The sequence below is a fragment of the Cetorhinus maximus genome, chromosome 6 (genome assembly GCF_964194155.1).
Source record: "Cetorhinus maximus chromosome 6, sCetMax3.hap1.1, whole genome shotgun sequence".
In the NCBI taxonomy this organism is placed as follows: Eukaryota; Metazoa; Chordata; class Chondrichthyes; order Lamniformes; family Cetorhinidae; genus Cetorhinus; species Cetorhinus maximus.
In genome coordinates this window covers 85184568-85210477 of record NC_135884.1, presented here as the reverse complement: position 1 = coordinate 85210477, position 25910 = coordinate 85184568, and the positions used below count along the sequence as shown (strand labels likewise).

General features: G+C 44.9%; 1 protein-coding gene across 2 annotated transcripts in view; it reads left to right on the top strand.

Moving 5' to 3' along the window:
* LOC144681873 (RNA-binding Raly-like protein) overlaps positions 1-17036 on the top strand; it is a 1117315-nt gene extending 1100279 nt beyond the window's left edge. For both annotated transcript variants that reach the window (XM_078543976.1, XM_078543977.1), the window contains one exon: positions 9574-17036. The gene's annotated coding sequence lies outside the window, so the exon portion shown is untranslated. The remainder of the gene's footprint in view (positions 1-9573) is intronic.
* Positions 17037-25910: the final 8874 nt, after the last annotated feature.

The following is a 25910-nucleotide window of genomic DNA, read 5'->3' as shown; positions in this document are numbered from 1 at the left end:
CAACCGTGTCCGGCCCATATCCCGCGCATCCTCCCTCACGCCTTCTCCTCCTTCCCAGAAACATGATAGGGTCCCCCTTGTCCTCACTTATCACCCCACCAGCCTCCGCATTCAAAGGATCATCCTCCGCCATTTCCGCCAACTCCAGCATGATGCCACCACCAAACACATCTTCCCTTCACCCCCCCTGACGGCATTCCGTAGGGATCGTTCCCTCCGGGACACCCTGGTCCACTCCTCCATCACCCCCTACTCCTCAACCCCCACTTATGGCACCTCCCCATGCCCACGCAGAAGATGCAACACCTGCCCCTTCACTTCCTCTCTCCTCACCGTCCAAGGGCCCAAACACTCCTTTCAAGTGAAGCAGCATTTCACTTGCATTTCCCCTAACTTAGTCTACTGCATTCGTTGCTCCCAATGCGGTCTCCTCTACATTGGAGAGACCAAACGCAAACTGGGCGACCGTTTTGCGGAACACCTGCGGTCTGTTCGCAAGAAAGACCCAAACCTCCCTGTCGCTTGCCATTTTAACACTCCACCCTGTTCTCTTGCCCACATGTCTGTCCTTGGCTTGCTGCATTGTTCCAGTGAAGCCCAATGCAAACTGGAGGAACAGCACCTCATCTTCCGACTAGGCACTTTACAGCCTTCCGGGCTGAATATTGAATTCAACAACTTTAGATCTTAAACTCCCCCTCCCCCCACCCCCACCCAGTTTCTCCTCCCCCCGCTTTTTTTTTCAATAATTTATATAGATTCTTCTTTCCCCACCTATTTCCATTATTTTTAAATCTAAAACTAAAACCTTGTTAGTCTGTCCACCCCACCCCCACTAGAGCTGTACCTTGAGTATCCTGTCTTCCATTCTTAATTAGCACTTTTCTTAGACAAATATCACCACCTTCAACACCTCTTTGATCCTTTTGTCTGTGACATCTTTTGATTATCTGCTCCTATCACTGCTTATCTCCACAATCACCACACCCTCAACTTCTCTCTTCACCTCCTCCCCGCCCCCCCCCACCGACCTTAAACCAGTTTATATTTCTCCCTTCTCCTAACTATGCTTCAGTTCTGCCGAAGGGCCATGAAGGCTCGAAACGTTAACTGATTTCTTCTCCACCGATGCTGCCAGACCTGCTGAGTTTTTCCAGGTAATTCTGTTTTTGTTTTCACTTCAGAACAATGTGTTTGTATTTGAGTATTTTACCCTTGGAGTGAGTGAGTCAATTTAAATAACGCAGCAAAGCCTTTTTAACTTAAAAAAAGGTTAATTGATTTTGCGCTATTGCTCTGGTAGTTGGTTAGTCCACACACACATACACAAAGACTAGTTACATTTGAAGACAAAAATAAAGTACTTACAAACATGAATCAAGTTCAGTCTCTATTGTTCAGTGCGGGCCTGGTATTTTGAAGTCGAGATGTTGCGTTGTCTGAAGTGAAGATTTTGAGGCTGTAGCATTTTCTCAGCAGCTGTGATGCTTCAACAGTTGAATAGCCAGAGGTTGCTTTCACAGGTAACCTTAGTAGATGGGACAGGATACAGAGAAGAGAGAAGGTTCCTTGCTCCTGGTTCTCTTGCTTCTGGTTCTGCAGACTTGGTACTTTCAAAGCGTCCGGTTACTTGCAGCAGAAACCTGGCTTTTTTCTGGATGTCTTTCTCTGCCTCTCCCTGTTGAGAAGTAGTTTGTTTCTCTGAAAATGTTTCAAGATGGTCCTGTCTGTAGGCAACTTGCTCTGCCTTTTCTATACTTTCGGTATGCAAGCAAAGTTGGCCACTGACTCAAAATTGTCGAATCATAAGGAAACTGGTTATCCTATGCCTGGGGCTTATCTTAGCCCCTGTCCTTTCAGCCAAGATAATTATATTTGAAATGTCCCAGCCATTAACTTGAATGGCCCAATTCTTCCATATTTGAAGGGATAGGAAGGAGCTGTTCACACCTCCATGGAAAGCTATTGTCTGTTTGAGGACTCATTGAATTTCAAAAGCCTTTTCATGTCTGGGTATGTCAGCTTATAACCCACTCGGAGCCTTCCGGAAGCTTGACAACATTGCGTTTGTAAAGCCAGGTGACTCTTGGTGGCTATTTGAAGGACCCCCATGTCCATTTTTTAAAAAAGAGAGTAGATATTTTTTTACAAAATCATAACTACACAGCATAACACATGAAATATAGTTGGGCCTCTTTCTCGAATGAACAGAACAGATAGATAGAAGTCCAGAATCAAAGGTATGATAGCGTAGTGGTAACTACTATTCCAAGGGCCCGCACTAAGTTTTGTTTCTTTATTCTTTCACAAAATGTAGGCAACACTGGAAAGGCCAGCATTTTTTGCCCATCCCTAATTGCCCTTGAACTGAACATTTCAGAGTCAACCAATTTGCTGTGGGTCTGGAGTCGCCTGTTGGCCAGATTTCAGAAGATTTACTTCCCTAAAGGGCGGTAGTGAATCAAATAAGTTTTTATGACATTCAGTGACCATTGTCATGGTAACCATCACTGAGACAAGATTTCAATTCCAGATTTATTAACTGAATTTAAATTCCACCAGCTGTTGTGGCAGGATTTGAACCCATGTCCCCACAGCATTAGCCTGGGCCTCTGGATCACTAGCCCAGTAATGTTACCACTATGCCACCATCTCCCCATAAATGAGCTAGAGAATGTAAATTCAATTGTTTTAAAAGTTAAACTCAACTTTTTTCAAAAATATCTAGAACTCCAAAGCCAGTAAATGGCTTGATAAGGGAGCACATGAAAATAAATGGGTTGAAGATGGATTGGTTCTGCTTCCTCCTTGTCAGTTAATTAAAAAGATTAGCGGCATCTCATGGGTGCTGCACTGTGACCTTGCAAAACCCTGAAACAAGTTGAATGGACTCCCCACGGTTATTTTGAGGTCACACTGAGTCTTGATCAGGCTGCACAAACAGGCTCCAATCTCTCCAGAAGGAGATAAGGGAAGGTTGGCAATGGCCCACTCCCAACTCTGGAGAAAGCTTAGCCCATGTCCAACCAAGAGTCAGTACATTGAGAAGTGATGAGGATAAGTTAATTAAGAAGTGGGAACTGCACCCAAGAATTGTTCATTTAATTAACTTACAAAACCACTGACTGCAATACAGTTGCATGAAGTAATTACTGGATAATAATTCCCTTTTATATTTAGGTATCAACCTTGACTCAATAATCTCAGTTCTGGGCTCGAATCCCAGTCTAAAGTCTTGAATGCATCGGGCTGGATTTTACATGCCCCACCGGGTGCATTTTCGGGTAGTGGCCAGTCCACTACCATCCTGCCCACCCCTATGTTCACTCCCATAATAAAACGGGTGGGCAGGCACCAAAATCAGCAGCCTGTCCACCATACGTAAACAAATAATTAAGTGTCATTTTGGCTAGTTAACAAACCTATTGACCTGAATTATATACGCTGTCCATGCCAAAATACGGTTGGTATGGGCAGTCGGGCAGGAGTGGGCTGGCCATTTTCAAAGGCCTACATGAACAAAGGCGGGAAGGAAAGGGGGGTGCACCTCATTGGGAGGCTGCCCAGCATGCATCAAGGGCCCCCCCAAACCACAAGATCACAAAGTGTCACCGCTTCCCTTTCTTCTGCGCCACCTGCCCAACAGAACCTGGCCTCCTGGCTCCCCTCTCCCCTCCCCCCAGGCTCTGAGATCCCTGCTCACCCTAAAACCCTGGGACTTACCTTCTCAAGGCAGCCATGATCCTCTGGCCTACTTCCTGCCGTCCCATCGTAGCCCACCGCTCAGCTCTGGCGCTGCCGGCCAGTGGGATTGGCCAACAGCTCCTGAGGGCAGGACATCCTCCCAAGTGAGGGGCGGAAGTCCCACTATTCACCAATTTAGTCTGCCCACTGCGTATTATGGCTGTGGGGCGGACTGGCATGGACTGATACAAATATACGAAAGGAGCAGGAGTAGGCCATTCAGCCCCTCGAGCCTGCTCCGTCATTTAATAAGATCATGGCTGATCTGATAGTAACCTCAAATCTGCATCCCGCTTACCCCCAATAGCCTATCACTCCCTTGCTTACCAAGAATCTATCCACCTCTGCCTTAAAAATAGTCAAAGACTCTGCTTCTACCATCTTTTCAGGTAGATAGTTCCAAAGAGCCATGACCCTCTGAGTGAAAAAAATTCACCACATCTGTTTTAAATGGGCGACCCCAAACAGTGACCCCTAGTTCTAGATTCTCCCACAAGAGGAAACATCCTCTCCACATCCACCCTGTCAGAACCCCTCAGGATCTTATATGTTTCAATCTCTTAATCTTCTAAACTCCAGCAGATACAAACCTAGCCTGTCCAACCTTTCCTCTTAAGACAACCCATCCATTCCAGGTATTAGTCAAGTAAACCTTCTCTGAACTGCTTCCAATGCATTTACATCTTTCCTTAAATAAGGAGACCAACACTGTACACAGTACTCCAAATGTGGCCTCACCAATACCCTGTATAACTGAAGCATAACCTCCCTACTTTTGTATTCAATTCCCCTCGCAATGTATGATAACATTCTATTAGCTTTCTTAATTACTTGCTGTGCCTACATACAAGCCTTTTGCAATTCATGCACTAGGACACCCAGATCCCTCTGCATCTCAGAGCTCTGCAATCTCTCACCCATTTAGATAGTATGCTTCTCTTTTATTCTTGCTGCCAAAATGGGCAATTTCACATTTTCCCACATTATACTCCATTTGCTGGATCTTTGCCCAATCACTTAACCTATCTATATCTATTTGTAGCTTCCTTTTGCCCTCTTCAAAATGCTGCGGACGCTGGAAATCTGAAATAAAAACAGAAAATGCTGGAAAAACTCAGCTGGTCTGGCAGCATCTGTGGGGAGAGAAACAGAGTTAACGTTTCGAATCCCTGTTTAGCTCTGAAGAAGAGTCATACGGACTCAAATCTTAACTCTGTTTCTATCTCCACAGATGCTGCCAGACCTGCTGAGTTTTTCCAGCATTAAATGTTTTTATTTCTGACATGGAGTGAGTTGGCTTCTGGCCAACTGTACTTCTAGGGGGAATTGCGAAGTGAGCAATCCACGTCCCACCCCCCGGTAAAATACAGCCTGTGTCATTACAGACACCACTAAAACAGATTATCTAATTATCTATCCTTTATTTTATATAAAATATACTTTATTCATAAAATATCTGGAAGAACATTACAAAACATTTCAAAATGGCCATCACAAAAAGTGCAATCAGATTCAACTTTTACACATGGATCACGAGGTGCTTCAATACAATCAATGAATATTACAGTCATTTCAATATGGTCATTACAGACAATCAGACAGTGGTATTGGAGTTATCAACATACATCATGTTGCACTCTGAGGTGCTTCAATACAATTTTAATACAATTAGTATTCAATGCATACATTCATTTTGAGCTGTACAGCCTGAGGGGCTCTCAACAGTTCCCAGTCCCTCGGTGCACTGTGGCAGAAAGGTCTTAGACAGCAACCTTTCCCCATTGCACCTTTGCGGTGGCTGCCCCAAACTTTAGTGCATCCCTCAGCACGTAGTCCTGGACTTTGGAATGTGCCACTTTGCAACACTCAGTCAGGGACACCGCCTGATGGACTTGTGGTCAAAGGTGTTTCTCTGCATAAATTTTTCCACGAGGGACAGGTGGTACGGCACGGTCCAACTACTTGGAGCGTTCCGCGGCAGCGTGGCCAGACCCATCCTTCACAACACCGGGGACAGGTAGAAACTCAGCACGTAGTGAAACTTGGTGTTTGTGTACCGAGGGTCTACGCACAGCTTGATGCAGCCGCACACAAAGGTGGCCATCAGGATGAGGGCAATGTTGGGCATGTTTTTTCCCCCCTTATCTAGAGGCTTGTACATCGCGTCACTGTGGACATGATCCATTTTTGACCTCCAGATAAAGCGAAAGATGGCTCAGGTGATCGCCATCGTGCAGGAGTGTGGAATGGGCCAGACCTGCACCACGTACAGCAACAGCGAGAGTGCCTCACACCTGATGACCAGGTTCTTACCTGCAATGAAGAGGGAGCGTTGCTCCCACATGCCCAGTTTTCTTTGCACCATAGACACTTGCTCCTTCCAGTTTCTAATGCATGCCCTGGTCCCTCGGAACCATATCCCCAGCACCTTCAGGCCGTCAGCCTTGATGGTGAAGGGGACAAAGGATCGGTCAGCCCAGTTCCTAAAGAACATGGCCTCGCTCTTCCCACGATTTACCTTGGCTCCCGAGGCCAGTTTGAACTGGTCGCAGATGTGGATCAGTCTGTGCACCGACAGCGGATCCGAGCAGAAGACGGCGACATCGTCCATGTACAGGGAAGCTTTGACCTGAGTGCCTCCACTGCCTGGGATCATCACTCTTATGCCTGGATCCTTCCTGATGGACTCAGCAAAGGGTTCTATGCAACACACAAACAGGACAGGGGAGAGAGGGCAGCCCTGCCTGACTCCAAATTTTATAGGAAAGCTATCTGATTCCCACCCATTGATTGAGACTGCGCTACTGATGTTAGTGTAGAGCAGTTGGATCCAATTGCGAATTCCCTGCCCAAATCCCATTTTGGAGAGCACATCCACCATGTAGGTGTGCGATATTTTGTCAAAGGCCTTCTCCTGATCCAGGCTGATGAGGCAGATGTCCACACCCCTATCTAATTATCTATCATATTACTTGTGGGAGCTTGCCTTGAGAAAATAGGCTGCTATGTTTCCTACACTACAACAGTGGCTTCGGAAATACATCTTTGGCTATAAAGTGTTTTTTTTTGGCAGGGGTGGGGGAGCATCCTGAGGTTGTGAAAGGTGTTATATAAATGTAAGAATTGATTATCATCCTCCAATGTGAATATCTCTCTGTCCATGGCAAATTCAAATAAATAAAATTGGGCATAAGATCTCCCTTCCCCCAAGTTACCTGATGCTACTTAGCTCTTCCTGCAATCCCTCCTGCCAAGTGCCCTAATTTACATATATAATAATGAGGCTCACAGCACAACAGCTGCAAGTTTTACACTTGTGATGCACTCTTACTGAGGTTGCGGAATTATAATGGTGCAGATGCTGCCAGGATCAACATCTCTGACAGGTTTTCTACCTTTCAGAAAATCCACAGTCTAGGTGCTTGAGTCATCCTGTAGCACAGTTTTGATCTCAGGCAGATTTCTTCTCTCTCCTAAGATAAAAGCAAAAAACTGCAGCTGTGGAAATTCCGTCTCTCTCCTGTTTTATTATCTTCCAAATTAGGAAAAGCATAATCAGCACCTACCAACTTTGTTTTGGTAGTTGGTGGATTTAAGTCCTTCCTCAAGGCCCTCGAGTTACAAAGAAGTTTGATGGAATTTTTTGTGTTTTATTTTCTGGTTTGGACTAAACACTCAAATTCCATGTCCATCAGCCGCTGCCATACCTGGTTGCTGAGGCGGAGGCCTCCTTCAGCCAACATTAGCTTAACCCATTGTTGTCTAAATTTGGAATCTGTGTTCAGCAGCACAGGGGGACAATTTTCCGGTTGGCGAGCAGGGGCGGGGCCCGCTCACCAGCATGTAAAATGACGCGCGATGATGTCGGGCATGCGTCCCGACGTCGCCACACGTCATTTAGATTGTCAGTTCGGCAGACACACAGCCAACTCAGCTGCGCGCCCACCGAACTGTCAAAGGCCTATTAAGGCCATTAAGAAAGCAATTAAAGTTGTTAAGAATGTTGCCTGCCCAACCTTAAGGTTGGAGGGCAGGCTAAAAGCCCAGGCGGCCTTCGCATTTTTCATGAAACCTCATCCACCGGCGGGATGAGGCTTCGTGAAGTGTTTATAAATTAAATTTAAAATTTTGAAAAAATGAATGGACATGTCCCAGCTCATGTGACAATTTCACATGTGGGAATATGTCCTTAAAATTTTTTTTCCTTTATTAATTTTTCTGAACCTCAACTAATCTCCCTGAGGCATGGAAGTGCCTCAGGGAGATTTCTGCGCTCTTTCTACTGTGAAAGAGCGCAGGCCCCAACTCCGGGAACCCCCCCACACCACCCCACCACCGCACAGGGAGCGCACAGCACTTCTGGGTGTGCATCACGCTGGGCAGGCCTTAATTGGCCTGCCCATGGCCCTGGTGTTAGCGACACCTTTTGACGAAATAAATCCTGCTGGTGTCCCAGTGCCAGGGTGAATCAAGCTTGGACAACCTGGTGTTTGGTACTCTCCTCCCATATCTTGATTGGCGTTCAGCATTGCATGACTTTTACATATGGGAAGCCAAGTGACCCAGCTATAATATAATTAATTGTGTCTTTGGAGAGGTATCCTGTCCTTCAGAATGTCCAAGTTTGATTCATTCTTGCCTAGGGAGACTGCAGGGTCTAATTTGGAAAAGTATTGGTACATCAGTTAGGATGTTGATATGATTATCTTGCTTGAAGATAAGAGCCTTGTTCTGTGTCTTCTATGTACGATCTGTTATTATCAAATTCAGAAGTGTCATGAGGTGTGAGTCACCAGGGACAGGGACAGCTCTTCCTCCCCTGCAGATACTCCCTACTAAGAGGCATTGGCAGAGCCAGGGAAAGGTGCATAGTTCAACGAAACAGGAGAAAAGCGCAATAACCACGTGCCCAGGAAAGGGAGGAGAAAATAACGTAACTTCACGGAGAGAACAGTTACTATTGGGGAGACGTGAGCCCAACTGATAGCATTTGCCTCTCAGTTCTGTTTCCCACTATCTTTCTGCACAACTGTTCACTATTGTCTCTCAACCCCAATGTTACTCATCAATCACTGACAAACAAAAGGCTCTCCTAGTGATGCGAGGTAACACAGACGGCACAGCAGCATCTTCAGGGCTGGTAGAAGAGGAGGGGGTCATTCAGCTCCTTGAACTTGTCCCACCATTTAATTAGGTCAGGGGTGATCTGTATCTTAACTCTACCTATACACCTTGGCTCCATATCCTTTCGTATCCCGGCCCAACAAAGATCCATCAATCTCAGCTTTGAAATTTTGCATTGACTTGGCACAACAGCTTTTTGGAGAAGGGAGTTTCAGATTTCCATTACCCTTTGTGTGGAGAAATGCTTCCTGACATCACCCCTGAGCATCCAAGCTCTAATTTTAAAGTTATTATCCCTTGTTCTAGATCCCCACAAGAGGAAATAGCTTCTATCTACCCTAGCAAACCCTTGAATCATCTTAAATACCTCATATAAATCACCTACAAGCCTAGTTTATACAACCTGTCCTCATAATTTAACTCTGAGGCCTGGTATTATTCTGGTGACTTTGCACTCCACACTGTCCAGGCCAGTATATCCTTGCCAGGGTGTGGTGAATGCAGTAATCCAGCTGGGGTCTAACCAGAGCTTTGTATAACTGTAACATAACTCCCACCCCTTTGTACCACAAGGAGATGCAAAAGACATAGCAGAATCTTCATTGCTGGTACTCCACTATGTTCTCTCCTGCTCTCTCTCCCCCCCCGCCGCCCCTCGTCACGTGTAGAACTTCATTCACTGACAGTCACCTCTTCTGTTTGCAGTGAATAGCAGCCAACAGGGAATCCAGATGACAAACAAGATAAGAAGCAAAAAGGCAGCTGCAGCTTTCATCAACTCCACTCAACAAGGAACATCTCAGAATCTTCTGAACAGTTTGATGTCGACTCACCATCGGCTCCTGTGTGCGCACTGCCTTTTTCTGAAAACTCCGCCACTTCCTTTCTCCAACCTTGATGTGTTTGGGAGGACCGACATCCCACTTGTATTATAGCTGTAAATTTTTTCTCCCGGTCCCTGTGGGTTTTTATTTTCAATGATGACCATTCTCGGTTTGTAGGGGACCGGGGACATTTTCAGAAGTAGGTGTGAAGAGAGAATGTAACGCTTTACAAAAGAAAACCTTTTTAACTGTCTTGTTTCTTGTTTTGGCATCTCTTCCTCCTCCTCTGTGTGTTCAGAGCTGGTGCATGAATCAAAAAGGACAAGCAAGTCGAGAGCTCCTTACTCCAGAGATTTAAGCACATAATCTCGGCTGACACTCCCAGTGCAGTACTGGGGGAATGCAGCACTGTCACAAGCTCCGTTTTTTTGGATGAGATGCTAAGCTGAGGCCCCCTCTGCCTTCTAAGATGGATGTAAAAGATCCCATGGCACTTTTTCAAAGAAGAGCAGGGGAGTCCTTCTTGGTGGCCTGGCCAATATTTATTCCTCAATATCCATCATCAAAACAGATTACCGAATCATTTATCTCATTGCTGTTTGTGGGAGATTGCTGTGTTCCATTTGGTTACTGCATCTTCTCCATTACAACAGTGACTACACTTCAAAAAGTATTTAATTGGCTGTAAAGCGCTTTGAGACATCCTGAGGCTCTGAAAGAATCTATAGAAATGCAAGTCTTTTTTTCTGAGTCGTGACGCTTCTGGCTTTTTGTTGACTGCCAACTTGGTGATAGCAAGTCTTGCACGGTAAGTCTGTGTTCAGTAGGTAGTTCCTAACAAGCTCTGCTTTTATCCTGATGACTTTGCTAGTCCAGGCGATGATTAGCTGAGTCATACAGATCTTGAAGGCGCGCCAATGGCAAGGGGCCCACAGCTTCCGGAGGGGAAAAAACTGACAAGGAGGAGGAAGGGATGTAGGAACAGAAGGAGACTATTCACCCCCTTAAGCCTGTCCCACCATTCCAATAGGTCATGACTGATCTGTGCCTTAAATCCATTTACCCACCTCGGTTCCAAATTCCTTAATATCCTAGCAAACAAAAATCTATCCATCTCAGTTTTGAAATTTTCCATTGACCACCCCCAAAGCCTCAGGGTAGTGGAAATCTGGAACTCACCCCCCTAAAAGCTACTTTGTGTGGATAAATAATTCCTGATCTCACTTTTAAATGGCCCAGCTCTAATTTTTGGTCATGTGCCCTTCTTCTGGACTCTCCCCCCATGACGAATTGGGGTGGAATTTTACGCCGGTGGGATTTTACGGTCCTGCCGAAGTCAACGGACCTCTGAATGCATCAGCGCATCTTACAACCTCACTTCCGCTCTTGGTTTCGGCCTATCTACCCTTTCAAATCCTTTAATCGTTTTCAACACCACAATTAGATCATTCCTTCATCTTTCACACTCAATGGAATATAAACCTAGATTATACAACCTGTCCTCCTAATTTCACTCTTCAAGCTCTTGGTGAATCTGTGCTGCACCACTCCAAAGCCAGTTTATACTTCCCGAGGTGCAGGGCCCAAACCTGCCCAAAACTGGAAATATATCGCCGTTCTTTCACTGTCGCTGGGTCAAAATCCTGGAACTCCCTCCCTAACAGCACTGTGGGTGTATCTACACCACATGGACTGCAGCGGTTCAAGAAAGCAGCTCACCACCACCTTCTCAAGGACAACTAGGGTTGAGCAATAAATGTTGGCCTAGCCAGCAACACCCCATCCCATGAACGAATACATTTTTTAAAAAGCCTGAATGCAGTACTCCAGGTGAAAGTTGTATACCACTATACAGGGGAAATAACAATTCTTCTAAAAGCACAAAGCCCATGGTCTGGCCATGCAGTGAGCCATTAATGGTGGTAGTAAAGAGATGAAGGATATCCAGCTTTTTACACCAGCTGCTTTGATAAGTTTCTTGTCCCTTCTCAAGCATAGACCCATGCAGTATATTGACAGTATCTTACTGTGCAGGTTTGCCCCATTGTTGTGTTACACTGGCACAGGTTGAATGTCCTCCTTCTATACTGTTTTGTCTTAAATCTTGTGTAAGGCAAAGTCTGGAAAGCCAGTGCAGTGCTGGGCAGTATTTAAGTCAAACATTTGTATTTAACTATTTTTTCTCTGTCAGTAACTTTCACCTTGCGCTGGATTTCTCTGTGGATCTCGACTGTACGCTGAATGCAACTGTCACATTTGTCAAGGACTTTCCCTGTCATTGTAACCTCAGCACACACCACAGAGTGGAGTGACTGGGAGGTAAAATCAAGTGAGAACTGGAGATCTCGGGCCAGTGTTGGTGAAACCAGCTGGCAGATCAGGAAGACTGACTGGGAGAAAGGGTCAGGTATAAGAACTAAGTTGGCAGAATACCCAGGGTGGAGGTTAAGAGAGGAACCAGGAACTATCACGGCTTCAAAGATGATTTGAAACTACACACTCCCTCATTCCCAATATGTGATCAGTCCATGATATCATGTGATGAACATGGGTCAATCGGTAATGGTGGAGGCTGGTTGCAGATGGAAGATTTTGAATGATATTGGTAAATCGATTCTGTCATGCTGTCTTGCAGTATGCTATATATTTCCTTCGATTGTACCAGTTATCTCAGAGCACCAGTCAAGGAGCCGAAGCATTGAATAATGCCTGTAGTCGAGTTACTAAAAACATGATGAGGTGTTTAATGAGGAATTCCATTTAAAAGTTCTTTTTTAAATAAAATTGGCCCACAGTTTCTGTCTCTACAATGTAATAACTTCTCTGAGTGAGGTTGCTCTCTTGACTAAGCATCACTGTGTTCTTGGCTGTGACCACCAGCAAGGTGACGCCATGGAGGAGGAGGAGATGTGGAATCGGTGTACATGTTTTATGTATATTTGAATGTACTATACTGTTCAGTGTTGGTTCCTTTTAGTTCACTATTTATAGTTTTGATGTGCTTGTTTTAGCTTGTGGCTCATCCCCTGACCTGTCCTCTTCCCCTTATCCCCACCCTCCTCCCCTCCTCAACTGAACCTAAACCTAAAGCTTTTGTCAGCTGCCAAGATTTTCAAGGCATGCCTTTGCTAAAAGAAACTTTGGGCTTACTTCCCATTTCTGCAAGGAATGCTTCATTTGTGACCTGGCAGCATTTGGAGCGTGAGTTGAATATTGACCAGCCAATGATCTTTCAGCTATCCTTATAAGAGTGCTTGGAAAAGAACTACTTTAAAAAGAAAAGTCACAATACAGCCCAGATTGATGGGAAGGTATTCTCTGTATTCTGCTAATTTCAGTGGTCCAATGTTGCTCTTATCCAGCTCCCACTATACAAGAGGCAAATTCATCATCAATTGGTTCATAAATTGACAATTTCCCTCAAAGAAGCTGAAGGCAGTGCTATCCAGACTACTTTCCAATGTGACCCCATTTTAATATTTGAAAATTAATGTGACCCCCTTCCCCCAGATGCCAGCAAAAAAGCAGCATAGTAAGATTCAGAATATAACTATTAAAGTTCACATATTATAGATCAACAAATAATACTTCATAAATATGAAAATCTGTATTTTAATCTAAGTTGTAAAAAATATTATATTTCATGTACTTACGTTGGTTTTAGTCAAGCTCTCCATTTTCCCTAGAGGCAGAAGACTCGATGAAGGCTTTCTCTTCCAGCTTTCTTATCCAGGATGGCTGTGTATGTGTTCTGCTGCACCTTTCCCCCTATAAAGATGGCGGCTGTGCATGTGCTCTGCTGCACATTGTCCCCTATAAAGATGGTGGCCAGTAACCTGGGTCTGTCACCAGGAGAAGCCCTGCAGCCCTGATGTGGGACGCAGTCTCATAGGAGAAGGAGCTCACAACCCTAGATGTTGTTTCTGTCACCCCGAAAGGGGTCACAACCCACAGTTTCAGAAGCATTGGCCTAAGGTTATTGACTGGAGTTGGGCATGTTGCTGTAGGTTTTGTCATTTGGCCTGCGTAACCAACTGTCCACACTTCTCCCATTGGTCACTTATCACAGTCTACTGCCTTCCAAGCCAATTGAAAAGTGAACAAATCTTCCTTGCACGATTGGATGATTCCTGAATGTTAGTCAGACAGCCATTCCTTGTCCATCTCCAATATTTGTATAACTAATATAAGTGTTCACGGAAAGTGAAACATAAAAAACCCACAATTGACTTCAATGCACCCATAGTCTTTCTCTTGGGTTGCCCAAAGCAGTACCCCTGAGATTAATCTTCAATTCCTGAAGGTTCACTAAATCTATAGAGACCCCAGGATACATGGGCCAAGACTTTAAATCAGGACAGCGTCTGGGAAGATCCAGAGAAAATGGAGCAGCCCTAGTGAGGCAATGGGATCAGGATATTATGGATCTAAGCTTCAGCCTCCACAATCCAACTGACCTGTTCCAAGATCCTGGAGACTCCACACAGTCTTGTGTACAAATGCTGGATGATGCTACTGAGCAGTGTTTAGAATTTGAATGATTCTGTTCACACACTGATATTTCCTTGCTCTTCCTTTTTCTGCGTTGGTTCTGATAGGGTGACTTCTAAGCTCACATTCACCCTTGAAAGTTTTATTCAATTCGCTTATGTTTTTAAAGTCATATTGATTGTTTGTAATAAACAACTTGTTACTGAGCTAGAATTTAATAAAAATCGCCCGAATAACATTTTGTCATCCAATGGTAATGACATGAAGGGTAAAAATTAAGCTGAAATGCTGATAGGCGAGATACAAGAGCCATTACATGTTAAGGCAACTCTTTCTATCTGATATATTCCCCTCAACCATTACACATACAAACCTTCACAGCAAACGTTAGCCTGGTCCACCAAGTGTCTACCTTTCATCTCACCTCAGCGCACAGTGGCTGCAGCTCCATTGTGTCCTGAACTTGAACATAGGAACTGGAGTAGGCCTTTCAGCCCATCGAGCCTGTTCCTTCAATTTCAGTCAGATCTTGACTGATCTTTACCTCAACTCTGTTGACCTGTCTTGATTCCACATCCATTGATTCCCTCACCCACCAAAAATAAACTCAACATTCCAATTGGAATCCACAACATTTTGGGATTTCCAATATCTTTTCTTTTGAAAAGTGCTTCCTGATCTTACCGCAAAAATGACCTGGCTCTAATAATTTAATAACTCTATATGAACTGTCTGCGAGGACTTGTGGTGCAGTGGTAGTGTTCCTACATCTGGGCCAAAGGATCTGGGTTCAACCTGTAAATCCTGCTAATACACCTGATGGAAGGAGGTTAAGAGTGGGAGAGTTTCCTGGTCAGTCAGACTGCAGAAGGCGATGGCAAACCACGGCAGTACATAATCATGGACCAATCCTATGGAATTCCTTGGATGCCAATACCCTCTTAGAGCATGGTACCTGAAGGAGGAGGATACAAACTGTGGCATAATTTCCTCCACTTTGTTTTCCAATCCCCTTGAGAAAGAGACCAACATTCCATTCTCTTTTTTGATTACTTGTACCTGTCCACCAGCTTTTAGTGATTTCTGTACATGGACACCTAAATCCCTTTGTTCCTCCAGAGCTCCGAGTCTCTCAGCATCAAGAGAATATTCTTATTTATTTCTCTGTTCCAAGGTGGATGAGCTCACACATCCCCACATTGAACTCCATCTGCCATAGTTTTGTCCACTCACTTAATCTGTCTTTATCCCTTTGTAACTTCCAAATCACCTATTGTGCATCCTAACTTAGCATCATCTACAAACTTGGATATACAGCTCTCTATTTTTCCTAAGTCTAAGCCATTGATAAATATGGTGAAACTCTGAGAACCTAGAGATCCCTAGGAAATGCCATTTGTCACATCCTGCCAATCAGAGAACAAACCCTACATCCCTACTCTCTATATTCTACCTCCCAGCCAATCATCAATCCGTACCACATGATTACCTTTAATCCATGCGGTCTCATTGTTGCCAGCCTCTTGTGTGGAATCTTATCAAAGCACAACAATGATCATTAGAAACAAGAGCTTTCCTCTGTGAATTGAGCCAAGACAGTCAATAGGATTGGTTCCATTCTGAAGTACACGTAGACATCTTAGTCTTGTGCATGTTTAAGGATGTGTTGGTGTGTTATTTGTAATAATTAATGTGCTCTTATGAGGGTAGAGTTGGATTTCATATGTGAAAATAATGAGGGATTATAAAGACCAAAAACTCTTTCCCACCTTTCACACTTAACTTTTCCCATGGAGCAGGGGAATGTGGAATTGGCAACATCAATTGTATTCTTTCACCCAGAAAGTTCAAATTCCATCTGGCTTTAACAGTGTCTTCTGCTGGACCAGGTGCAACCTGGTCAGTGAGGTGAGACCATGAGGTGAGTCTGGAGTCCAACATTAGCCTGTTTTGCTTCCCACCTGAAGACAGCAGTCCAGCTACTGGTGGGTGAGCTCGGGCTGCAATAATAGTTATGATGTATTTGGCAATGCTTTTTAATATTGTTGCAAGAAGTATAGTACCCTCCTCTCTGAGGGGACAACTATCAATCTGCATTGTGTAGCTTTTAGACACAGTTAAGACTCAAATATGACTCCCTATGGCAAAAGTGTGAAGGTAACCTTTGGGGATAAAACACAAAGGTGCCCTGCATGAAGATGGGTCTTTGCTGATGTCACAATCTGTTCTGATCTTTCAGCAAATCCCTAGTGACACCATACAGCCTCCTGCCTAGCTTTTGTTGTGTTCAAAGCAGCAAACAGTAAAACGGGTTTTTCCATTCGCATTGAATCTGATGCATAAATGGAATATACAATGTGGAAACAGCCAAAACCAGACGCTGGGGAAAGAGACTTTGAATAAGATGGTGAATGTGAGTTTGCACTCCCCCCGTTCCCCCCACCTGCTGTGTACCCTGAACACAGCCATGCGGCCGAGCACAGAATTAGACGCCACCCAATCCAGGTTACCCATTCCAAAAGAACCAGCTCAGAAAGATTGCACCCTCCAGTCCTGTTGGAGAATTGAGCAGTGTAATCGGGGAAGGATTTCTGTAAGATCATAATGTTTGGAGCCAAGATTAAAGCTTGTTTTTTTTTGTTCTAAGACTTTGACTGAATTGTGACATTTTGAGTACAACTGTTTCGTGTTCATGTAAATGACAACACTGGGAAACACTTGCTTTGTTGTCTTGTGTGGCTACTGCTGATCCCTTTGGGTGTTTACCTTTTCTTTCCTGAGGTTTTGTACGTAAATTAATTTCATACAGTACTAGTTCTGTATTAATATCAATAAAGAGGTTTGACACTGAAACTCTGACACCAAGGCTCTCTTTTTATTCAATGAAAGACAAAAGTAATTAAATATTTTATCATTTCTTTCTTACCAATATCCTCTCCTGTCCCCTGAAGGAGTTTTTGGTTTAGAATATCACAGGTGCCAATCACCCTCTGACACCTCAGCCAAGTGACTGTTGGCCTTCTGTGAGGCAGTGGCATGGGCCTTCAGAGCTGACCCCGTATTGGCATCACTCACCATCCACTCACACCCACTATCAGCAGGGTCTGTTTGGTAGTGGACAGGGACACGAATCACAGCTGGTTTTTCCTTCTCCTTACACTCAGGAACATGGGCCAGGGTATTTCGGATGGCAGGGTTTCCCAGCCCACCATCCAAAGAGTCGGCGGGGAACACATTTACCTGTCCCGCTTCGATGAGCTTTAATTGGCTGCAGGCGGGACTATCCGCCCCTCACTCAGGAAGGAGCCCCACCCTAGAGAGCTGCCAGCCAACCAGGAGCTGGAGTGGACAGAAGAGGAAATGCTTCAAGGTGCCAGAGCCTAAGTCCTGGGGCCGGATGGCAAGGTAAGCTTTGGGGGTCCCAAGGCGGAGAGGGCAGGGATAGCCTGGGGCAGTGGAGAGTGGGCCTTTGGGATTCCAGAGCAGCCACTGGACCTTAGTGGGGAGGTGCCCAAAGTCAGAAAGAAGCTTCTGAGGAAGGCCACCCCTTACTTCCTGCACCAGATCTAAGCCCGTTCTATTTTCGGGCTCCCCCCACACCAGGTCAATGCTCCCACCAGCCTAAAAATTGAGTTTGGGTGGGAAATGGCTATAAAGTGGCCAAGTGGTCAGGGCAACTTGCCCGAGGCCTTGCCCACCTCAGCATAAAATCGCTGCAATGTCGGGGTGGACGGGAACCCAGGGGGAATCCTGTTCCTTCAATTTCATGTTCCCTCCCCACCTAAAATCCCGTCAGCGGGGGAGCATGAAGTTCAGGCCATGAAGCCAATTTTTTCTTATTCATTCACAAGATGTGGGCGTCACTGGCTGGGCCAGCATTTATTGCCCATCTCTAATTGCCCTTGAGAAGGTGCTGGTGAGCTGCCTTCTTGAACCTCTGCAGTCCATGTGGTGTAGGTACATCCACAGTGCTGTTAGGAAGTGAGTTTCAGGATTTTGACCCAGCAACAGTGAAGGGACGGGGATATATTTCCAAGTCAGGATGGTGAGTGACTTGGAGGGGAACTTGCAGGTGGTGGTGTGAGGTGTGGTGACTGTTGTAATGCAGGAAACACAGCAGCTAATTTGTGCACAGCAAGCTCCCATAAACAGCAATGACCTGATATTCTGCCCTTGTGATATTAATTGAGGGATAAATATTGGCCAGGACACGGAAGAACTCCCCTGCTCTTTTTTGAAATAGTTACATAGGATCTTTTACACCCCACTGAGACTGCAGACGGGCCTTGGTTTAATGTCTCATCTGAAAGATGGCATTTCCCTAAGACAGTGCAGTCAATCCTGTATATTGAGTTAAAAACAGAAAATGCTGGAAAAACTCAGTAGTTCTGGCAGCATCTGTGGAGAGAGAAACAGAGTTAACGTTTTGAGTCCATATGACTCTTCTTCAGAGCTGAAGAGGTAGAGATGTGATGTACTTTATACTATGTAGGAGGGGGTGGAGCAGTTGGAGTAAAATAGATGGTCAGCGATAGGTGGGAGCTCAGGAGAGATTGACAAAGATGCCATGGGCATAAGACAAAGGGAATGTTAATGGCAGTGTTAAAGACGAAAGAAGGTGCTGATAGTGGCATTAAGGTGAGATAGCAGAGTGTGTTAATAGCAGAACAAGGATCAGCACTCTGTGAAAGCAAAATGTAAGAACAAGTGACAGATAGCCCTGGGGGGCGGGGGGTGTGGGGAGGGGGGTGGGGTGGTGGGGAACATGGTGACTGGGGAACAAAATTGGATTAAAAAAGAGGTGAGGATGGAGGAGGGAGTTCATAGTCGAACTCAATGTTAAGTCTAGAAGGCTGTAAAGTGCCTAATCAGAAGATGAGCTGCTGTTCCTCCAGTTTGCATTGTTCATCTCCAGTGTTGAAATATGTGACAATCTACCTGTGGCAGATCATCCTTTCCTGATTGGCATTCTCAATATTTACTAATCTCCCTCAACTCTAGTAACTTGCTTATCTCAGTCATTCTTAGACAGGGGCAAATAGTTTTCTTAATTCATTCTTGGGATGTGGGGGCCATTCATTGCCCATCACACCTTATCCTTGAGACAGTGGTGTACTTTCTCCCTGAATGGCTGCACCCCATGTAGCAATGGTGCCCCCATGGTGGTGTTAGGCAGAAAATTGTAGAATATTCACCCAGCGATGATATCTGTCCGAGTCAGGATGGTGTGTGACTTGGCAAGAGACCTGGAGGTGATGGCGCTGCCATGAGATGGTTGTTCTCGACCTTCTCAGTGGTAGGGGTCACAATTATGGGGCGCTTTCAAAGTAACCTGGTACTTGGTAAGGTCTTCCACTAGAGGATTTTCACAGGAGATGTATAGTCGGGGGTCACATTAATTCAACCTTGGTGAGTTGCTGCAATGCATCCAGTAGATAATTGAGCAACTGTACACCCTGTGGTGTAATGCAGCATATTATTACTATTTTGCTTTGTGGCCGTTGGCATGGTATCCTCTTTGTCAAGCTGTCTGGCCCTATGAGCTAGATGTGCTAACCTAAATATGAAGCAAGAAACCTCTTGTAGACACCATTAATTTTATACTTTCAAAGCCTTGTTGTCATTCTTTGGAGCCCAGAAGAAGCTTCACTCACATCTCCTGTGATGGGCTGGTTTATAAGAATAATGTTTGGGTCAGACTGGTTGATGACGGTATGGTGTGGAGAAACACTGCCTGACATGATAAAACAAAGCAAGAAGGTCCCTGGGCCACCTTCTCATTCGTGTTGTGTTAGCTGATCTCAGCCAAAATGCTCTATGTGACCCTGCCCCTCAGCTGGATCCTGGTCACTCTCCATTGCAATGGGCCTGTGCGGATATCAGGTGGGACAGTACCAATCTGAGCTGGGATGTACTTGAATGTACTTGGGCTTGGGCTTAGGGTAAGGTACTGTTAGAGTGTGTGAGGGGAAAGAAAATTAGACCTGTTATTTGCTCCTTCTCTTTGTTTAGTTTGAGTACTGTGACAAATACTAGATTTACGGGATATTGGTCTGTCTCAGTGATATATTTCCTGATTTTAAACGACTCCCTGCTTAATGAAGCTGTTCAGCTGCAGAGGCTTATGGAACTGTGCCTGTGTAACATGCTGTGCACCACCAGCTCCTGGTCAACAAGTGCTCACATTGGTTAGCTGTTGTACTAGTTCCCTCTCCTGGAAGCAACTGCTGATACAACCCTGACAGAACAAGCTTTTTATAGTTCAAAACCCATTCAGCCCCTGATTCCTGTGCACTGTGACTCTGTCCCACTGTGAAGGGGGTGTGGTGCTCTGTGCCCCTTGGGTGGGGAGTCTGTGCCTTGGGGAGGGGAGTCTGTGGCCCTGGGGTGAGATGGCTGAGCCCTGGGGAGTGTGGGTCTATGCCCTGAAGGGTGGTGTCTGTGCCCCTGGACAGGGTAGATCTGTGCCCTGGGGTGTGGTGTCTGTGCCTTTTCTTTATTCATTCACGGGTGTGGGCTTCGCTGGCTGGGCCAGCATTTAATGCCCATCCCTAGTTGCCCTTGAGAAGGTGGTGGTGAGCCGTCTTCTTGAACTGCTGCAGTCCATGTGGTGTAGGTACACCCACAGTGCTGTTAGGAAGGGAGTTCCAAGATTTTGACCCAGCGACAGTAAAGGAACAGCAATACATTTCCAAGTCAGGATGGTGAGTGACTTGGAGGGGAACTTCCAGGTTGTGGCGTTCCCATCTATCTGCTGCCCTTGTCCTTCTGAATGATAGGAGCCTTGGTGTATTCCTGCAGTGCATCTTGTAGTTGATTGTTATAGGACAGAATTTTATGGCCCTGTTGGGGTGGGGAGAGAGCCGTAAAATGTGGCAAGCCATTCAAAAGTCCATTGACTTTGGCGGAACCGTAAAATCCCTTGGGCGTAAAATTCTGCCCATAGAGTTGATTTTCCAGGCAACTTTTCTTGGTAGAAACATTGAACTTTATTTACAAGGCAGCAGCAGCTACATGTGTGCATCAAGCTCTGTAACTAAAGAAGAGCTCCCTCCTAAAGGTTCCCTGCACTGCTAACTGATTGGGTAACACAGGTCATGTGATCTTACAGCACAGGATTATTCTTAAAGCTACAGTCCTACATTTATCAAAAGTATAATTACTACATTCCTCCCCCTTTAACTTTTTTGTACATTTGTATTTACAAGGGTATTTATCTCATGACATCACAATATTTACACAGGTCATGAAATTACAAGTTCAGTCTTTCAGGTGGTTTCCTGAGCCATGCGGAATGTCACAGCTCTGCAACTTCCGATTCTTTGGCAGAACCACATTCTCTGGAGCCACGTTAACATCAGGTACCTCATTAGGCACAGGCAGTTCAGTGTCTTCCACTCCAACAGAGACATCGGGCATGTCTGTCCTTGGTTGAACAACTTAAGCAGGAACCACAGGTTCAGCAATGGTTACAGGTGGGACATCATTTTGTTGGGGTATGTCCCTTCTTCTTAAATGATCCACATGCTTACGGGTGATCTGGCCCCCCACTTCCATGTTTTACGGCAATGGTCCGGTCACAGAGCTTACTTTACCAGGTAACCACTTCGGCCCTCCGCTGAAATTCCTTACATATTCTGCTTCTCCAACAGTAAATTGTTGCTCATGACTATGCAAATCATGAGTCACTTTTTAGTTCCCTTGACTTTTCTCCACCCTCCCTTCCAAACTGGGAAGTATCAGGCTCAGTCTTGTTCAAAGACGATGCCTCATCCGTAACTCTGCAGGTGTTGCCCCTGTAGTAGTGTGTGTGTGTGTATGTGGGGGATGGGGGTTGTTCTGTAGTGAAATAGGAAACAAGCAAATTTAGTTTCCAACGATTCACCTGTTAACCTTTTCATTCCCACCTTAAAAGTTTGCACTGCTCTTTCCGCCAGTCCGTTTGGTGACAGATGGCATGGCGCAGTCTTTATGTGGTTGATACCATTTAAGCTGATAAATCTTTGAAATTCAGCGCTCATAAATGCAGTACCATTATCTGAGACAATTGCTTCTGGCAATCCAGGGATAGAGAAGCTGTGGCATAGATTTTCTATAGTAGCACCTGACGTTGGTGACTTAACCTCATAAACGTCTAACCACTTGGAATGGGCATTTATAATCAGTGGAAACATGGTTCCAGGAAAAGGACCGGTGTAATCTATGTGCAATCTCACTCAGGGCCTACCAGGCCTCTCCCATGGGTATAATGGGGCTTCACTGGCAACTTCTGTAGCTGTTGGCATTGCACACAGTGTTTAACTACCTAATCAATATTGTTGTCCATTCCTGGCCACCGTAGATAACTTTGAGCGATCATCTTCATTCTTGAGACACCTGGATGGGCACTGTATAGTTCTACTAAGAGCAGTTCCCTCCCTTGTGAAGGAACAACCAAATGCGCACCCTATGCTAGGATACCATCTTGATTGCTCATTTCATGTCTTCTGTTGAAAAACGGCTTCAATTCATCAGAGACTTGTTCGTGGGATGTAACACTTGGTCTCTCACTCAAGACAGGACTGGATCATGATTCATCCGTTTCTTATCTGCCTGGCACAGACTGGTGAGGAATCCAGGAAATTCATCACTAATACGAGCTCTTGGGGAATTGGGACATGTTCATTGTTCTCTTGCAAAGGAAGGCGACTTAGGGCATTGGTGTTGGCTATATGAATCCCTGGTCTACGTACAAAAGTGTATTCATATGCCGCTAAAATTAGTGCCCATCTTTGAATTCATACAGAAGCAATGGGAGTGTTTGCCTTTTCCTCGCTAAACGGACCCAAAGTGATTTGTGATCTGATACTATCGTGAAATGTCGCCCATGCATGTATTGGTGGAAGTTTTTTACACCAAAAATAATCGATAGGCCTTACTTGTCGGTTTGTGAATACCTTTTGTCGGCTGTGGTAAGTGTCCTGGATACATAGCCTATCAGCCTCTCTGTACCATCGTCCATCTTGTGAGTTAGTACCGCTCCCACTCCATAGGGGGACGCATCGCAGGTTAGCACCAATTCCTTTGTCGGGTTGTAGTGCACTAACAAATTTGAAGGGTGCAAGAGCTGTTTGACTTTCATGAAGGCCTTCTCTTCAACCAGATGTAATCCTTGGGCATCTACCCAATGGCCCAAATAAATGACTTCATTTGCCTGAAAAGTGCATTTTTCCACCTTCAGGCACACTCCTGCTTCTAAAAATAATTTCAGGGCTTCCTCTAGATTAACCAAGTGTTCCTTTTCTGTGAATCCAATTATCAGTACATCATCCAAGTAGACCACAACTTGATGTAGTCCTTGTAGCAGGCTCTCCATTGGCCTCTGAAAAATGGTACAGGCCAAAGAAACACTGGAAGGGGAAGCGTGTGTACTGATATAACCTTTTGTGAATGTTTATGGTCACAAATTCTCAGGAGGCATCATCCAGTTCCAGTTGCTGATATGCATGACTCATGTCAAGCTTTGTATGCATTGTCCCTCCTGCTAGTTTGGCATAGAGGTCTTCAATCTTAGGAATAGGGCACCTGTCCAGTTTGGCTGTTCTGTTGACTGTTAGTTTATAGCCCCCACAGTCCCGGACAGTGTGATCCGGTTTTAGGGCAGGGACTATGGGTGCTGCCCACTCTAAGAACTGAACCGCTTTTATGATACCCAGCATCTCTAGCTGGTTCAACTCAGCGGCAACCTTCTTTCTCCAGGCGTATAGCACCGGCCTTGCTTTCAAGAAGTGAGGAAATCTTGGCCTGTAGGCCTTTGATTTTTCATAGTTCATCCCTGAAGACAGAGTCATTTTTTTTAGCAGCTCTGGCAGTCCTCCTGCACGCAACTGCAAGATTTTGGACCAGTTTAATTTAATCTCTTTCAACCAATCACGACCTAGAAGGCTTGGCCCTTCACCTTCCACCACTATCACTGGTAGTTGTGCTGTTTGGTGTCTATAATGAACAGTTACTCTGATGATACCTTTTACCTGGATTTCTTCACCTGTGTACATTTTCAACTTGGTAGATGTTTGTTCAAAATTTAATTGTTGAGCACCTTTATTTAAATATCTGAAAGTGTGTTTTCCTAAGGCATTGGTGGAAGGGCCAGTATTTGCTTCCATTTTTAAGGGTTTACCATTCACTTGCAATGTGACAATAATTGGCTCTGTCTTCCCCATTTTCATGTTGAATAAGGAATAAATGTCAGAATTAGTTGTTTCTGGCTCTTCCACACTACATACTTCATTGGACTTCATATGTTGCCTGGAAGCCTGTTTTAATCTTGCTTTGCAATGTCTCAATATGTGTCCATTTTTGTAACAAAAATAACACTCCACCTTTTTAAATCGGCAATTGTTAGGTGTATGATTGTTTCCACATTGATAAAACTTAGTTTTCGAATTTGCTGCTAAGCTGCTCCCTCTAAGTTTTCGGGTAGCGGGGGCTGTGTCCTGCTTCGTGGTGGAGTCCCAGCTTTTCGTGTCACTTTCGGCTGGCTGTTCCCACCCAACTAGGGAAACAGTGCCATTTTGTGCACCTTGAATCGCTTGTGAGCCCCTTACAGTGCTTTCCATCACGAGCACTGTTTCTAACGCTTTCTTAAAATCAAGATCCACTTCAACCAGCAATCTTCACTGAATAGCATTCTCTTGCACGCCACAGACCAAATGATCCCTGGGAATATCATCCAGGGTTTCACAAATCACAATATTCCGTTAGTTGTTTTAATTTCACCATGTGGATAGCAATGGTCTCCCCCGGGCTCTATTCCGTGAATTGAACCTCAGCCTCTGCATTGTAACTGAGGGCTTGGGTTGAAAATGTCCCTTAACGGGGTTTACTCATTCACTGAAGGTCTTCAAATCAGAAGTACTGGGGGTCGTCAAGCTTCAAACTAGACTGTAGGTCTTGTTCCCACAAATACTCAGGAGAATCATTCTCCTCTTTTCCTCCCCCGTGATTTCGTTGATTTGAAAGCAGAACACAAGATGTTCAATATATTGAGACCAGTCATCTGTCGCTGGTTCAAAGGGGTTGATTCTGCCAAACTGTGGCATCTCAGATAATTATATCTTCCTTTTTTTTTTACTTATCTTAGATACTCACAATCGCTAGGCAAGGGACAGTACTGAATCTGATTTATCCTCATCGCCAGTATGTTATAAAGTTGATTTTCCAGGCAACTTTTCTTGGTGGAAACATTGAATCTTATTTACAAGACAGCAGCTGCAGCTACGTGTGTGCATCAAACTATATAACTAAAGAAAAACTCCCTCTTAGAAGTTTCCTGTGCTGTGAACTGATTGGTTAACACAGATAATGTGATCTTACAACACAGGATTCTTCTTAAACCTACAGTCCAAAACTATGTCAAAACTACAATTATTACAATGGTACACAGTGCTGCTATGGTTCATTGGTGGTGAAGGGAGTGAATGTTTATGGATATGGTGCCAGTCAAGTGGGCTGCTTTGCCCTGGACGGTGTCAAACTTCTTGAGTGTTGTTGGAGCTGCACTCATTCAGGCAAGTGGGGAGTATTCCATGACACTCCTGACTTGTGCCTTATAGGTGGTGAACAGGGTTTGGGGAGCCAGGAGATGAATTACTGACTGCAGGATTTCTAGCCTCTGACCTGCTCATGTAGCCATAGTATTTATGTGGCTGGTCCAGTTCAGTCTCTGGTCAATGGTAACACCCAGGA